Genomic DNA, 16821 nt, shown 5'->3' with positions numbered 1-16821 from the left:
ACTCGTTTGTTTTGATTTGGAGGCGGACGTGACGTGACGATTTACGTTTAATTTTGCACAGCATTGTGGGTGGTAAAACACAATTAATTTCCTGAAAGCACGCATCCGATCCATACTGCATAAAACCCGGAAGTTAGTATCCATACTGAAATGTTCAGTATACTGAAACTCCATACTGAATAGTATGTACTGCATACTGAACTGTGACAATTCGGAAAGGGCCCAGCAGATCTGTGTAGGCAGACTGCACCAGGTCCAGGTGTAGCTGATCCTGCTGTAAAGCCTTCATCCAGGACACACCCCCTGTAACATTCACACAGAAAGACAGACAACAGTAGCAACAGCAGGAAGCCAAAGACTCCTGGTGGCCTGGTGGAGGGTCCTCATGGGGGGTAAGGGCTTCAGGCCCTCTAAGAGCGAATACAGAGACACATTCAGCACTCTGGACTGCATGAGTTTTATACTAAATCCCATTTTACCACTGGAAATAGATATATGTAATGAAAACACAGGACAGCTGTCAATAGAGCACACTTTGTCTCTCCTAAACTCTGTTATTCAGTGTGTGTCTATGTTAGATGATATTTCAAAGTTGGAATCTGAATGTCAAAAAAAAAATACAACATGAAAATACAGGGATGTGGTTATGCACTCAAATCACAGGGGGAGAAACATTCAAATATAACATTATAGAAATTTAAAGAGATGAAATAATATAAGAGACATTTTCTCAAATTTGCCCCCCTAGATGCAAATGTTTTTGGCAAGCTGAAAAAACATTCAGTAGACTCACATTTTTTCTGAGTCACGTTGCTGTCCAACTTCAAATGTACGTCCAATATTCTCTCTATTCTCTCTAATTTCAGCTCCTGGTTTAGGTCTCCTACAGCTGGGGAAACATCTGGACATGAGCAGAGTATGCTGAAACACTATTTCTCTCATTCCAACGTGAACACTGTGTTACTTTGTAGAAAACTGAGAATGAAACAACAACACAAATACAAACAATACACAAAACATTATTTTAACAGAAAAAAATACTATTTAATATGCTATATAATATACTGTATATAATACTATAGTATCTATGTGTGTGTGTGCGTGTGTGTGTGTGTGTGTGTGTGTGTGTGTGTGTGTGTGTGTGTGTGTGTGTGTGTGTGCGTGCACTTGTTTACAAGTAACGGGATTACAAGATTACACACCTACACTATGAGGACTCTTGGTAAAATTAGGACATTTTTCGGGTCCTCATTTTTCCGAGCCTATTACAGTGTTGTAGACCATCCCATAATACCCCTAAACCAAAAATCTCACATGTCCTGAAAAATCACAATTTTTGGAAATGGAGTGTGTGTGTGTGTGTGTGTGTGTGTGTGTGTGTGTGTGTGTGTGTGTGTTGCTCACCTTCAATACGCCAACTTGTGGTCAGTTTTGGTACTAAACACACTCCACACACACTTAGTCACGTGACTCAAAGATAGGTCCTCACATGTCCTATTTTAGTCATACACACACTCAATGTGTTTGGGCTAGTTTTAGCGGAACTTAACACGAACAGTTATCTTCTAATTAGAGTAAAACAACACATTCCTCATTAATATTAATGACCTTAGACACCAGCCTACTTATCTAAGGAAGCAATTCCTCAACACATCTTTTAAATCGACTCAGATCAGCCAATGTTAACAACTAGCTAAAACAGTGGATTAGCTTTATAACATAATGTTTGCTAACTAGCTTAACTGGAAGAAAGGACAGCAGAGATGTGGATCATTTACGGAGCAGAGCTGCAAGAAGCGCAAAGTAATTCATTACTTTCTCTTCATTTTTTAACTGAAAAGGCATTTATATTAATTACATATTTATCTATATTAATATTTTACATATTTTAACTAGCACCATCATGTTTAGTTTGTACTAGTCAACAGAGTGAAACAGTTCTGGTGATAATCTGAAGCACTTGGTTTGGAGCATGTGGATAATAGTTGCTTGGTTCAAGGGTTATTTAAATGGCAATAATGTCCCCCTCTCCAAATTCTCCAGACACAGTGATGGCTTGTGACACAGACATTAACATTCTGCAGAAGAATAGGACAACTAAAGTAAAAACTATAACTATTCTTCTGTTCTTCATTCAGCTGGTGTATGAAATAATACTTCTTATATTTAGTGTAATTTACACTACATCTCACTACAGCAGTAAGTGTGTCTACCTACAGAAGTTCCCTGTGAACATGGACTGTGAGACCCTATAGATGTGCAGACGAAAGTGTAATAATAGTAAATTAGATGATGACAAATCATTATAGCATCTCTTTAACTTACAACAATCTCATGGTCCTGCTTTAATGCGCACAGAATCTCTGTCAAGTGTGAGATGGATTTTGTGAAGCTTAAAGAGCATATTGCAGGTTGAAGACACCAGTTAAACAATTATAGGAAAATAACTTCACAATAATATTTTGAAAGAAATTTCCGAAATTAATCAACCACAGGGTCTCCTGGAGACATTTTAGTACGTTTGCGTTTACTTCCGCAAATAAAAACTGGCATTCGAACGTGACCTCACATGGGTGAGTCTCTGTTTTTCTGCCTCTGTTTAACATTAATAAAAATGGATCTGACTGTCACTCCTGCCAATGAATAGGAAGAAAATGCAAATTCCTATGTGTAACTCCTCTAACCGGGGGGTGGGGTTAAACCTAAAGTAGGTTGTCAATTCAGAAGACTCTGGATCAAGTATCAATATCAAATGACCTCTAAATGAACAGTTTCACAATGTTAGAGTTTCAGTTGTTCAGGTTACTCAAAGAGCAATAAGACCTCCAGTCCACACAAACACACACACACCAATGTATGGATATAAAAGAGAAATGTATTTAAGAGGTTTGATTACAGTTCTTCCTGTTCACATATATGAAATATGTATACACTTTAAATAAAAAATACCTCAATACCTTAAATTAAACAAAACGAAAAGACAAGATGGAAAAAACACCTTTGTAACAAAATGAATTAAATCCCCTTTTAAGGTTTCAGTCTTTGTCCATTTGAACTTTGTTTTTTGGTTATGAAAAGAGAGTTCCGTTAATTTTAGATTTTAGGCCAAAAACAAAAAATACTGAGATCTCAGAAAAACGAAAGTGCAAACAATAATAAAAATCCTTTCAGTTAGACTCCATATGTGCTTCACACCGCCCTTTGAAACAGCACATTATCTGCAGATCAGCATCCAGATGAGATGACAGCACCCTCAAGCAGCAAAGACCTGGACAGCGGTGGAATCGTCCCTCAAAAAAAACAGCCAGGATATCCACATTAAAGGTGAGAACACCTTCGTATGGAGGACGAGATCTGACAGAAGTATAAATAAATAAATAAATACTGGAATAAATAAATAAAAACTGGTAAATAAATGGGACATAAATAATTAAATGTCTTAAATTTATTTCTACATTTATTTATTTCCATATGTATTTATTTATACATGTATTTATTTCCACATTTATTTATTTATACATTTATTTATTTCCATATTTATTTATTTATACATTTATTTATTTCCACATTTACTCATTTCTACATTTAAGTAGAACCTTTGCAACCATGGATCTTACAGGGTTAAAGGTCAGCGTCCTATTTGCTTGCCCTGAGCGTGACTATAGGGAACTCCTTAAGAAGACAAATGTTAGCAGGTTATGATGAGCTGATCTCTTGATAGAAACAGATCTGTCATCCTAAAGCAGCATGTTCATTTCTGCTTAGCTTCAAATTGACATAACAGCTTCAAATTGACATAACAAATAGAACCATTGTGCCAATAACAAATTAAATCTATAAAGCAGTAAGTGTTCTTTTTCTATCTTTTCAACGTGTGGTGGACACACCGGACTGGTTCGTGCTAAAGATGTAATTTTTACAGGAGTTGAAGGACAAACTGGTTCCGTATCCTGTTGGGTAGAATTGAATGGAAACTGGAAGTTCTTCTGTAAAGATGAGTGTAAAGAAGAAGATATTCTTGTTAAAACAGACGGTGTTGCAGCTCAGAGTGGCAGGTACAGTGTTCGTTACAAAATAATATCTCCCGAACAAGGAACTCTGTATGTGACCATCGCCAGCTTTACCAAGTCTGATGCAGGACACTACAACTTCAGAGTTGTAAATGGGAAGTATCTACTGAAAGACAATTCCCTGATATCAATTTATTGTATACGCCATCTAACTATTTAGGAAGGAATCTTTGACTGAAGTAGAGCACGACCGAATAATTGGCCAGTCGATAATGTCGACCAATATGAACATATCCACTGACTGTATCGACTAATGATAACTGTATTTAAGGGATCAACACTATAACATATCTATATCCATCTAAATCTAAGAACATAGTCATGTATAGCAGGAAAGTTTCATTTTTGCTCTTTATTTTTCGCTATATTTTCCAATTGGTCAGTTTAAGTCATGTGACTCCATGTGGTCGGCCTGTAGCTCAGGCCAGCGTTTTCTTTCCTTCCCTCGTTGGTGCCTTGGAAAGCATCTCTTGTGAGTTTATTTGCAAGTGCAGTTCTTTGTATTCCTACTCACAAACTGCTTTTTTATATTTTGATGCATTCTTTATCATTTCAAGATAATTTACAAGCTAAAAATGCTAATGTTAAAGTTAGCAATGCATTTCATTGGTGCTTTATGTTGTGATGATTTTGTTAGCTTTACATTTACACTGACAGAGATATTTTTGTATTAAGCTGTGCATATTTTTGTGCATTATATGCAAAATGTTTTTATGTTACATTCAGCTATTACAAGTCTTTGTACACATCCTGTAATTGGTGCTTGCTTTATTTTGTATCTTTTCAGTTTTAAAATGACTGAACCTGCATGAGAATGACGACAACAGTAAAGAGCATTTCAAATTTAAAACATCTTGCCCATCAGCCCCTGCACCTACAACAACTATGAGTCCAAGCTCCAGTTCAGGAAGCTCCACAACGTCATCAGTAGACCCTGAAACCACCGACCATCCTGCAGGTACAGAAAAGTTCTCGCAAGACAGCACTTATTTTGTAACCGAAGGAGGACTTAAAGGTCTTTCAGTAGAAAATTCAACCCAAAATGATCCTTTAATTTCAAATCCTCACTGTATTACTCTTCTCTCACGCTGTCATGTCTTTCTCCAGGTTGCTTTATTCCTCTGGTTTTATGTGCCAGCCTAATTTTTGTGCAGATGATTGGTTTTCTGGTCTTTCTCTGCATAAGGAAAACCAGGAGGAACTCTGGTTTGAGCACCAGAGACAATGAAGGTGTACCCATGGAGGTAAATTTCTTTAATTTGTTTTGTTCTGTGTTTTTGTAGCAACATCATATTTTCTATATTATGTCTTTAGTTAGAATTTTTCTATTGGCTTGAGCTTAGAGAAAAGTACCTTCTGTTTGAATTCAACCATGCTTTTATTTTGAAATAAATTAAGGCCCTTCTGGTAGATGGAAGGTTAGGATATGAAGTTAAAGGAAGAATATGCAATTTATTAATCCAGCAGGTGTCGCCCTTGAGCACCAGCATGAAACCAAAACAACTTGTGCTGCATTGTTGTGTTAGCATGCTAATGCTAGCGCTCTTTATTTTGCTCATATCTTCACACTGCATGTAAATTTACACGAAATGACACTGATCTAAAAAGACATAGAGGATGAAAAAAGGGGAGGAGTCAGACGGCCGTCCCATCTACGTAAACACGGTGTAGATAGGACTCGGAAAGCTCCGAAAACATCACAGACAGTGGGACTCGGGTGTTACACTCATTGTAGACAGTCATGACTCACATTTATTTTCAGAGGATATACTTGATTTCTGCTACATTTAAGTGTGAAAAATGGCATATTCTTGTGTGATGTCATAAGGTGGCTATTACTTTGGACTTGTCAGATGAGCTTTTGTTAAAGTGAAATGAGACATTCAAAGATGCAGCAGTCTCCTTCTTTTACATCACTGTGACTGGGGGGCGGGTTGGAGACAATCCCAGCTGTCAATGGGTGAGAAAAATACATTAGTTAAAAAATCTTTTTCGATCAGCTGTTGGCGCTATCTGCTTTTGGCATCCCTCGTTTGATGTCAGTAGCTGAAAAAGAGAGGCTTACAGGCCTGGCAGAGTTTGGAGAAGATTTTGCAATGGCAACACACTGTCAAAGCAGAGTGTAGAAAACGTGAGGTGAGCAGATAACACGCTAAAAAGATATCATATTTCAAGAGACTGACAAGCTGCCTAAGTAACCCAACCAGCATTATGCAGCACAGAATCACCTTTTTAAACGGCTAACTGCGTTGCTTTGTCACCTTTTTTAAAATCCATTTTATTTATTGTCCATTGGACTTTTACTTCTTAGTATCCTTCCTAAGGTTGCTTCCTAATGCTGATTGTTAGCTGTATGTATGTTTCTTTTACTGCTGACTGCGAAACAAAGTGCACTCTTGCAGGGTTAAAAAAGAAAACCTTGAAAAGTGAAAATGGCGCAGACTGTAATAAAGACGGGAGAGTTATAAAAGAAATCACTCCTTGCAGTTTTTATGAATTAAAAAAAGAGTTGTAGAAACCAAAACCTTTTTTTGTACCAGGCTCTAAACATGTTTATTTCTGCTGTAAAAATCAACATTTTAAAATGGGACCTAATGGAGATTCTTGGCCTTTGCAGCTAGTCCCAAGTGGTCACTGGAGGAACTGCTAATTCTTTTCACAATTGGCGTAATTCTTCAATACCAGAGGCTGCCGATTTGTTTTTGAAAAACTATGGGAACTAAGGATCTCATTGTACAATGCACTACTTGACCTCTGGGTCTTTAGTAACCATGGGAACACTATAGGCAACACGCTCATTATTAGCTCTCTGGCCATTTGAATTGCGGTCACTTAAACATTAACAAACTGACTTTACGTTGTCTGGCAACTACTTTGTACCAGAGATTGATGTTATTGCTGTTTTATTTCCATGTACGTGAAACCTGCAAGAACTGGACTGCTGCAGTCTCCACAGGTGAAGAAGAGCCTCAATCCAGCCACAAGGGACACCGACCAAACCTACTCTAATCTGTAAAGAACAAATGCTATGTTCAGACCATAGACTGTAAATATTAACGGATAAAGCCTGAGTGACGTCACCCATCTGTTCCTGCAGGGGGCTTTGGAGTCCCTCACAGCCAAAGACACGAGAGAAAAGCAATTTTTTAAGACCGTTCTTAGTTCTAGTCCACACGTAGGCGGGTGTTTTTGAAAACGTAACTTTTTCTGTGAGCTTTGACCTTTTGTATACAATCAGCGTCTCCTCCGTTAGACATTATTGTGCGATGCTGTCACTTTTGTTTACATGAGATTAGTGCGATGGCAGACGTAACCAAACTAGTGCTGGTGCTAATGTTGCCAACTGGACAACATGCTCACACATACACACAGAGTTACTCTCCCACTATGTTGACGAGCAGAGACGCCTGAAATGAAGTAAATGAAATGTTATTACTGAAGAAATGGGCGAAAAAATGTTTGCATGTCAAGGACATCGTTGTTGACTTGGCATGCTCTTGACAGCTGTAACAGTGCGTTGTTGTGTTTTCAAGTGGACAAATACGTTTTTGAGAACTGAGCGTATGTGGACGGGATTATTTTTCGTAACAGAGGAGGAAAAACCTCAGTTTTTTTACAGTTCCTTTTAAAATGTCCACATTTCTTTTCTTATTCTCTAATAGTCGTACTTCCTGTTCACTCCTACGACTCTGTACCTTTTTTATATCTTACATGACTTACATGGCATTTTTTAAATTATGCTGGTCCTTAAGTGACTTCTAATGAAGATGGTTATCCATGAGTGTATTTTTAAACTTTAGACCTGCAGAGGAAATGTTAGTCATCATCAAATGTTTGTCAAGCAGACAAGAAGCCAATTGGCTTCCTGTCTGCTTGACACTTTGGCACAGTGCAGACTGAAACATGTCATTAAATTCAAATGAAATCATGTATTTCTTCATTTTAAATAAAACACACTGCTTTTATCTTATCTTGTATTAAATTGCTGAATTGTTTAATTCATATCTCAATAAAGCGCACCAGAAAAAAACATATATTATTACCCATTTGCTTGTTGTTTATCAGTAACTCTATATATTAAATTTTCTATATGTAAAGCAGCCCTAGTAAGTAGGCTACAAAGTTCAGAGTGAGAACTTTTTTGGAGCCTCTGTGCAAGCTAAAGCAGCACACGCACACACACACACACACACACACACACACACACACACACAGTGAGTTTCATTAGAGCTCACAGAGGGTCTTGTGAAGTTGTTACATTCTCAGAGTTTAAATATCAACACAGTGAACGGACTCAGCTTCAACTTCTTACCTGATAACACACACTATAGAGAGAGAGAGAGAGAGAGAGACCAAAACTTACAAACACACAGACCAGAGATAGAAATAAACTTACACACACATAGACGATAGATAGAGATAAACTTACACACACATAGATGATAGATAGAGATAAACTTACACACACATAGACGATAGATAGAGATAAACTTACACACACATAGACGATAGATAGAAATAAACTTACACACACATAGACGATAGATAGAGATAAACTTACACACACATAGATGATAGATAGAAATAAACTTACACACACATAGACGATAGATAGAGATAAACTTACACACACATAGACGATAGATAGAGATAAACTTACACACACAAGAGAGAGAGAGAAACTGAACAACAAAGAATCGATCACATCAACAACATTGATAACATCGATAACATCGTTAGGAGGGGAAACCTGCTCTACTTGAGGATGTCTGCACAGAGACAGGTAAGAGTCTGCACAGAACACAAACTCAAACACTGAATCAGTTTAAGTTTTGATGTTACAACATTTTAAAGATGTGGTGAAGTTTTTTAGGTGAAGCAGCTTCAGCAGTTTCAGTGAGAGGACAGGTGGTCTCTGTGTGTCAAACAGACTCTGAACAAACAGAAATCTGAACAAAGTCAAGGTTAAAAACTCAGAAATGCTCATAAAGTAAATCCATCACATGTGAAACGCCTGTTTAATTTAACTGTTGGAAAAGTCTCAAATGTCCTCATGCAAATATTTCAGATATGAGATGTACCTTTTGACTCATTTTTGTGATATTGAACATGTTTTTCAGGGATTGCATAAAGTCTTGAACAAAAAGCTTAAAAGTAATTATCAGAATGATCTCGATAAAGTAATCAACATTGTTGAGCGATTAATTAAAATACAAGACTAGTTTAAAAGTTCTGATCAGTAATTTTGGGATTTTGACTTGTTTTAGATTATCAAAGAAAGTTTTGAAGTACTTTTCTTTGTGTCTAAACGTTTAAACACGTCTGCTGTTTGTGTTTCTGTGACAGATTTCTGGACAAAAAGACGTCAACATGTCGGAACGTCTCCAGCTCTCCTGTGAGCCCTGACATTGAAGACATCCTGGATGATGATCTGATGGACTGTAAAGACCTCTCTGAGGATGAAGTCGTCCCCAGCCCTCGTCCTCCTCTCGAGACATACTCCCCTCATTTGGGACAGCCTCAGCGAAGACATCATGTCCACTAACTCCTCATCATGTGTCTCTCTACAATTTGACATCTCAATTCAATCCGACTGAGCAAAAAAGTCAATGACATAATCTCCCATGTGATCTGGAAAAAGGAAGTGCGGGAGTAAATAAGCATTTAAATAAAAAGCATTTAAATAGTGCTGTTCTTATTTTGAAACATTTTTAAAAAATGACGATGAGGGTGAATCACTACATGGCCACATGTGGGCATTTGTCTGGCTCCATCTCAGAGAGGAGGAGCAGTCAGAGCTCAAGGAGATTTGAAGCCTGCAGGGACTAAACAGACAAAATAAAAAATAATCTAAGAACCAAATCGCCAACAGAAGACGAAGGCTGTTGAAGATCTCTCTCCTCTTCATCCCATTTCTAGAGTATTAAGAAACAAAAGAGCGTCTTCATAAACATGTGAACATATTGTGATTAAAGTGAGAAGTTCATGGAAACAAATCATCTATTGTTACCTACTCTACTTTACAAGAGAAAACATTTGACAGTTTTCTAGAAATGAGAATCACTTTCTGATCGGGGGACACGGTAAGGACGTCTGCTACATTACAAAAACAAAAACTATAAAACTCAATGACAGAAGGGGAATACTCTGATCTCATTGGCTGACATGAAAACTAGAGTCAGGACATTTCTTGTGTTTCTTCTTGTGTTGGTGAGTCGATAAATACTGACAAATGAATCAACATGAGTTTGATATTTTTATGTTTTATAGATTTTTTTTTTTTTTTTAAGATTTCTCATTGGCTGACAGGCAAATTAACAACAGTAAAATTATAAAATAAAAATGGTCAATAACTGTTACAGACAAACCTGAAGAGTCTCACACACACACACACACACACACACACACACACACACACACACACACACACACAACACACACACCACACACACACACACACACACACACACACACACACATCCCGGATCAAGTCAAGTTTATTTGTGTAGCACATTTCAGCAACAAGGCAATTCAAAGTGCTTCACACAACACATTAAACGCATCATGACAAAGAGAAAAACAAACATTAAAATAGACATTTTAAAAATCAATAAAACAAACCATCAATTACAGGGAAAATAAGAACCAAAAGAAATACAGAAATATCAAATCTAGGGAAAACAAGACATTCCAATATATGAAATATATTAATAACCTCAAATTTGGCATGTGGTGTTATCGGCTCTTCGTCTGTGTCATCAGAGTCTTACCTTCCTGGTGGACTCAGATTCACCTACAGGTCTTGCCTAATTGAAATTGATTCAGGCTCAAAGTGTGCTCTGTCTGCGCTGGGCACAGTCCTAAGGTGCCCTGGAAAACCCACCCCGGGGTGCTGTGGTTTTAAAATCAAACCACAGTCGTTACAGTTCAACTCTACACCAATATGTGATCAATTTATGGCGTTGGGTTTGTCAATAATAGTGAACTAATTAATATAAGTACTCAGCTCTGTGCACACACAAGAATCCAGTGCTCTGAAGTCACTAACCAGTCTTACAGTCCTGCCAGACACAGCAAAAAATAGTCTTTCAAAGAGTTTTTTTTTTTTTTAAATCACTGGATCCTCACTTCAGTTTCATAAACACCTGCTGGTCTCGCCTAATCGAAACTGTGTGTGTGTGTGTGAGAGTGTGAGTGTGAGTGTGTGTGTCAGAATATGGATTACTCTCAACAGCTTTGTATTACATCATAATAAAGATGAATAAAGTCTACATGTGTCTAAGACAAGTGAATGTGGTGTCATTGGCACTGCTGTGGATGTTATAAACTGTCACTGTGGCTTCTCCGTCCTGAAGGTGACTTCTGGTATGTGAAACTCATCGCAGCAACTCAATCTGTGTGTGTTTGGAAAATGCACATAAGGTTTCTTTCCCCAGGCAAACCCGCGAGCTCCAGCAACTCCTGCTCTGACTTGTATCTGCAGACCATCTCTCTCTCTCTGTCTCTCTCTGTCTCTCTCTCTCTCTCTCTCTCTCTGTCTCTCTCTGTCTCTCTCATCTCTCCTCTCTCTCTCGTCATCTCTCTCTCTCTCCTCTCTCTCTCTCTCTCTCTGCTCTCTCTCTGTCTCTCTCTCTCTGTCTCTCTCTCATGTCTCTCTCTCTCTCTCTCTCTGTCTCTCTCTCTCTCTCTCTCTCTGTCTCTCTCTCTCTCTGTCTCTCTCTCTCTCTCTCTCTCTGTCTCTCTCTCTCTCTGTCTCTCTCTCTCTCTCTCTCTCTCTCTCTCTGTCTCTCTCTGTCTCTCTGTCTCTCTCTCTCTCTCTCTCTCTCTGTCTCTCTCTGTCTCTCTCTGTCTCTCTCTCTGTCTCTCTCTCTCTCTGTCTCTCTCTCTCTCTCTCTCTCTCTCTGTCTGTTGCTGACACAGTCTTGGGACTCAGTTCTGTTGGAGTCAGCAGATAGAGTCTGCAGAAAACAACAACAACAACCACCTCCACCACACACACACACACACACACACACACACACACACACACACACACACACACACACACACACACACACACACACACACACACACACACACACACACACACACACACACACACACTCACACACACACACACACACACACACAGACACGACCACACACACACACGAGGCATCATCATGATTCTGTGCATAGATCTATTTTTAAATCTCTTCACTGAAAGGTACAAAGACTGCATGTGCAATCATTATATATAATTATTCATCCGCATACTTGCCCAAGGAATCGTTCAAAAGCGATTTGGGTGGTAGAGGGGACTGAACCTTATGTTTGACTCCATCCATTTCTCTCTATCATCCTTCTGATTGGAAACTAAACCTCCTCACAGTATGTCAAAAACATATCTGTAGAGCTGGCATTCCCCTTCAAGGGCAAGAATCTGAAATTAGGGTCATATGTGGAGAGGGAGAGGAGAGGGTCAGAGGTCACAGAAGAAAAGCAAAACAATCTGCCCCTGCCTGCGTGTACAGCATGATGGGGCCGAGCGGAAAAGAGGAAAGTGTTGGGCCTCTTCAAGTGTTGTCTGCCGACACCAGAGGATACCCTCTCCAACAAGATGGACTCCAGCATTCGAGACAAAGCCTTTCCTCCTCTTGACTTACATAGGTTAAACTCCAGAGCTGAGGTTGCTCAGTATAGGTAGCTCTTCACATGCTGAATTCAAGCATCAGAGGATTCACAGGAGCGCTGAAGGAAGCCCACTGATCCCTGAATCCACAAGGACACATAAAGAACTCGGCTCCTGCAACCAGAAGACCCTATAGAGCAGCACTCTGGTCGAAGATCTGAATCCCGCTACCCTCCTCCTACATCTGCCACGAAGGAAACCTGCCTGAATCTGTTGATTTAACATTCAACAGAGTGACGATCTAACTAACTTTGCAATGATCACCAGGAGTTACCCCAAGTAAGAGCTTTGGTCTGGGCAGAAATAGTTTCAGAAATAGTTATGTTTCTTTTATAACCACTGATAATTATGCATCATTGTTGACGACACGTCACATTCTGTATATTATCTGTTGTAAGCTGCTGCATTTGTTTTATTGTAATGAACTGCTGTGTTCGTCTATGTGTTTAATGCTATGCTAGTTTACCTTCAGTCAACGGCTTTCACAATCAGAAAGACCAGTGTACCTGCCGTTGAATCAAAGTCCGGCCACTGGCTTTCTGGTGTTTAAGTAACAGTTACTGAACTCAGCTCAGAGAGCTCAAACTATTTCAAAAGGTAGCCACACGGCTTCCTTTGTTGTCCACCATTTTTGTCACCATGTGACAAAGCCACAGGGTGCATTGTCTCTCTCCACCATCTTGTTCTCTCTATCTCTCTCTCTCTCTCTCACACATCTACATACACACTCATCTGCACACATACACACATTTACACCTCATCCACAAGCCTTGCTTGATAATGTTTGTTACTTAGATTAGTTTATAATAGTTATTTGTTTGATTGATTTGTTCATTGATTTTGGATTGTATTGATGTTGCTTTGTTTAAATAAATTCTGTTATAATTTAAGAGAGCAGTTGTTTGTGGTTACTGGTGTATTTGCATTGTGATATAAGCTGGGTGAGAAGGCTTTGTGTACGGATTTCACGCCTTCAATTTATTAAATATAGTTATTCATTATTAATAATATTAGTAATTAAATAACTAATTTGAGAATGATTTGAGTGATATTTTGGTTATATTTACCTGATTACAGGTTGGTGCCCCAAAACGAGATTAAACATAGTTTAATGATATTTTATTTATATTATTAATAATTAAGTATAATTATTAAAGAATATAACCAAAGTTGACTTGATACAACCCCAACAAAAGTGATGTAAAAAGGAGGAGGAGAATGTGATGAAATGCTACTGTATGTTTTGTTATGTGAGCGTGAAGAGTAAAGGGGTAAACAAACAAAACGTCTCGCAGGAGAGAGGGAGAGAAAAGAGGTCATAGAGAAACCGAGCGAGACAGAATGAAACAGAAACACAATGAAAGATTCACAAGAGCTCTCCGAGCTACGCTGCTTCTGGATTCTGACAGAAGATATATTTATGACCCACACACTGGTCATGAAGCAAAATTCAGTATGACACCGTCACAGAAGCAGAAAATATGTGAGAGCGTGTAAGACCCCTGAGGGGGAGTCAACAACACAAAACTACACTGAACTCATTCAGGGAATTTACTTTCCCCACATGATTATTCACATTTCTAAGCACAGCCTGTTAAACACTGATGTTTGGCGGATGTAACTACTGTAAATGGACTGAGCATGTATTGAGCTTTTTTAGTCTTCTGACTACTTTTATACTGCATGTCACACGTACACATTCACACACTGAAATGCAGAGGCTGCTTTGTATTTTATTTTTTTTTCACATACCTTATTAATCACTGAGTGAATTCTGGTTCTGTTATAGAGGCATGCTTCTCTCACACATGCACAAACAGGACCTGTGGACATTAATGGAGAGATGTCAGAGTGTTATAATAATCTTTATAATAACCTTTATTTATAGAGGACTTTTCAAAATGAAGTTACAAAGAGCTTTACAGGGACAGCAAAACAATGTAAAAATAGGGAGGTCAAAGAATAATAAACAAGACAAAGGTTAAGAAATATCAAACAATTTAAGACATGAAAATACATTTAAATGATTATAAAAGACATACAATTATTTTAAAGGAATTTTAAAAAAGTAGAATTGAAAGCTTGAATTAAACAGGAACTCAAAATAGATGACTGATCCGGCTGACCTGATCTCCTCGGGCAGGTCGTTCCACAGTTTTGGAGCCCTGGCAGCAAACGCTCTATCCCCTTTAGTTTTTATTTTGGAATTTGGAAAGACCAAAAGACCCCTGCTGGACGATCTCAATGTACGAGTCGGTTCATATGGTAGTAAAAGGTCTGATATGTAGCTGGGAGAAAGGCCATGGAGAGCTTTAAAAGTGATCAGTAAAATCTTAAAATCAATTCTAAATCACACAGGGAGCCAGTGTAGAGATGTTAAAATATGAGTAATGTGGTCATGCTTACTGGTTAAAGACCTGGCAGCTGAGTTCTGTACCAACTAGAGTCTATTAATACATTTTTGGTTGAGGCAGGTAAAGAGGCTGTTGTTGGGGGTTTGGTGCCTTGCTCTGATAGTGCCCTGGCACCTCTCCAGCTACCAGACCAACTTCCATATTTTGGTCAACACTGGGACTTGAACCCTCCGGTTCCCAAACCAAGCCCCTACAGACTGAGATACTGCTACTACTAAAGGATCCATCAGAATTATCTGATCCCTTTCATACACATTAACAGCCACCGACAAAGCAGCAGGAGCAACTTGGGGTTAAGTGTCTTGACCAAGGACACATTGGATGTAGAAGAAGGAGCTGGGGATCCTTCCGGTTGAGAGACGACTGACAGCTGAGCCACAGCCACCCCAAAGTAATTGCCTACAAGGAGAGGCTAATGTCTGTACAGATCTACATATCCCCTTACAATCTGTAGGGGACCAGTGCATATGCAGGAGTTTAAACTGTTGCTGATGGTATACAACCAAACATTACATTATTGGACGGTTTTACAGTTTTCAATGGGTCATACATTACCTGCTAAACCATTTTCAAAATATTCTAGCAACAGGACATTGTGCCCTAAGTATTTTTTCAGTTGAAATGCTTTCTGTGGGCATATTCAGAGGGTGAAGATGAGGTCTGTTTTTGGTGGTAGATCAATAAGGCTTCTTGGACTTTTAAACTCAACAAGGCGGTTTTGGTCTGTACTGATCTTGATTACAGTCGTGACTTTAAAGCTGACTAGACCAGGAGGTTGCAGAAAAGATCACTGGTGGGACGGAGAGAGGAGGGGGGGCTGAGGGACATGACTTGAATATCTGCAGATTGGAGCCATGCACAGGGGCAGAGGAGAAGGGTGGGGCTGCTCCCTGCTGCACAGAGGGAAACCACTGCAATATTTCCCCCCCTCTCTCTCCATTCTTATACACTGACACAAGGTTACCACCCTCACCCGTCCCTCCAGCAGCTACTCATCACACTGAACTTAGGCCCTTTTTTTAGGAGAATACCCCCACTGACATGAGCTGTTGGCAGACTCTGTGTTTTCACTGCACACAAAATCAGCTCTGTGTTTGTGTGTTTATGTTTCGTCAGTGTGTTTTTATGTGAGTGGTGGTGACAGCTGGGGGAGGGGGGGGAGGGAGGCAGATGAGACAGAAGAAACTAACAATAACTCACATCGAGGAGAAACGGTGAAAGCAGACAATTGCTGCAAGCTCTTTAGAAACACGACATCCACAGACGCAGACACATCTGAGACGTCTGTTATGTTAAATCAAACGCTCTGTGATGGCGTCCCCTTTTTTAGTACAGACTAAAGAGCTGCACCCGCAATCCTTTTCTGTGAGGCTGTGCAACGTGTCTGTCTGCACCCTGAAAGGCACCAAGTGACCTCTACTGTCATGCCGTATATACATTTGTCAGCAACGAGCAGCAATGGAAACACTGACACCTGGTGGCAAAAAAGAGTTTACTTCAAGCACAGAGTATTTTACATGTGGCTTGTATCATGTAGATCTGTCGATGTGAGCTAAAACAAAAACAATGGATTACTGTAAATATTAAGATTACAACCAGACAATCTTTCAGAGGAAGAATCTGGGTTAAATGTTCAAACTCAGCAAAGTCAAGCATCGCTTATTGA

Source organism: Labrus bergylta, chromosome 15, assembly GCF_963930695.1.
Source record: "Labrus bergylta chromosome 15, fLabBer1.1, whole genome shotgun sequence".
NCBI lineage: Eukaryota > Metazoa > Chordata > Actinopteri > Labriformes > Labridae > Labrus > Labrus bergylta.
The sequence above is the reverse complement of the archived record's forward strand: the minus strand, read 5'-3'. Positions refer to the sequence as shown.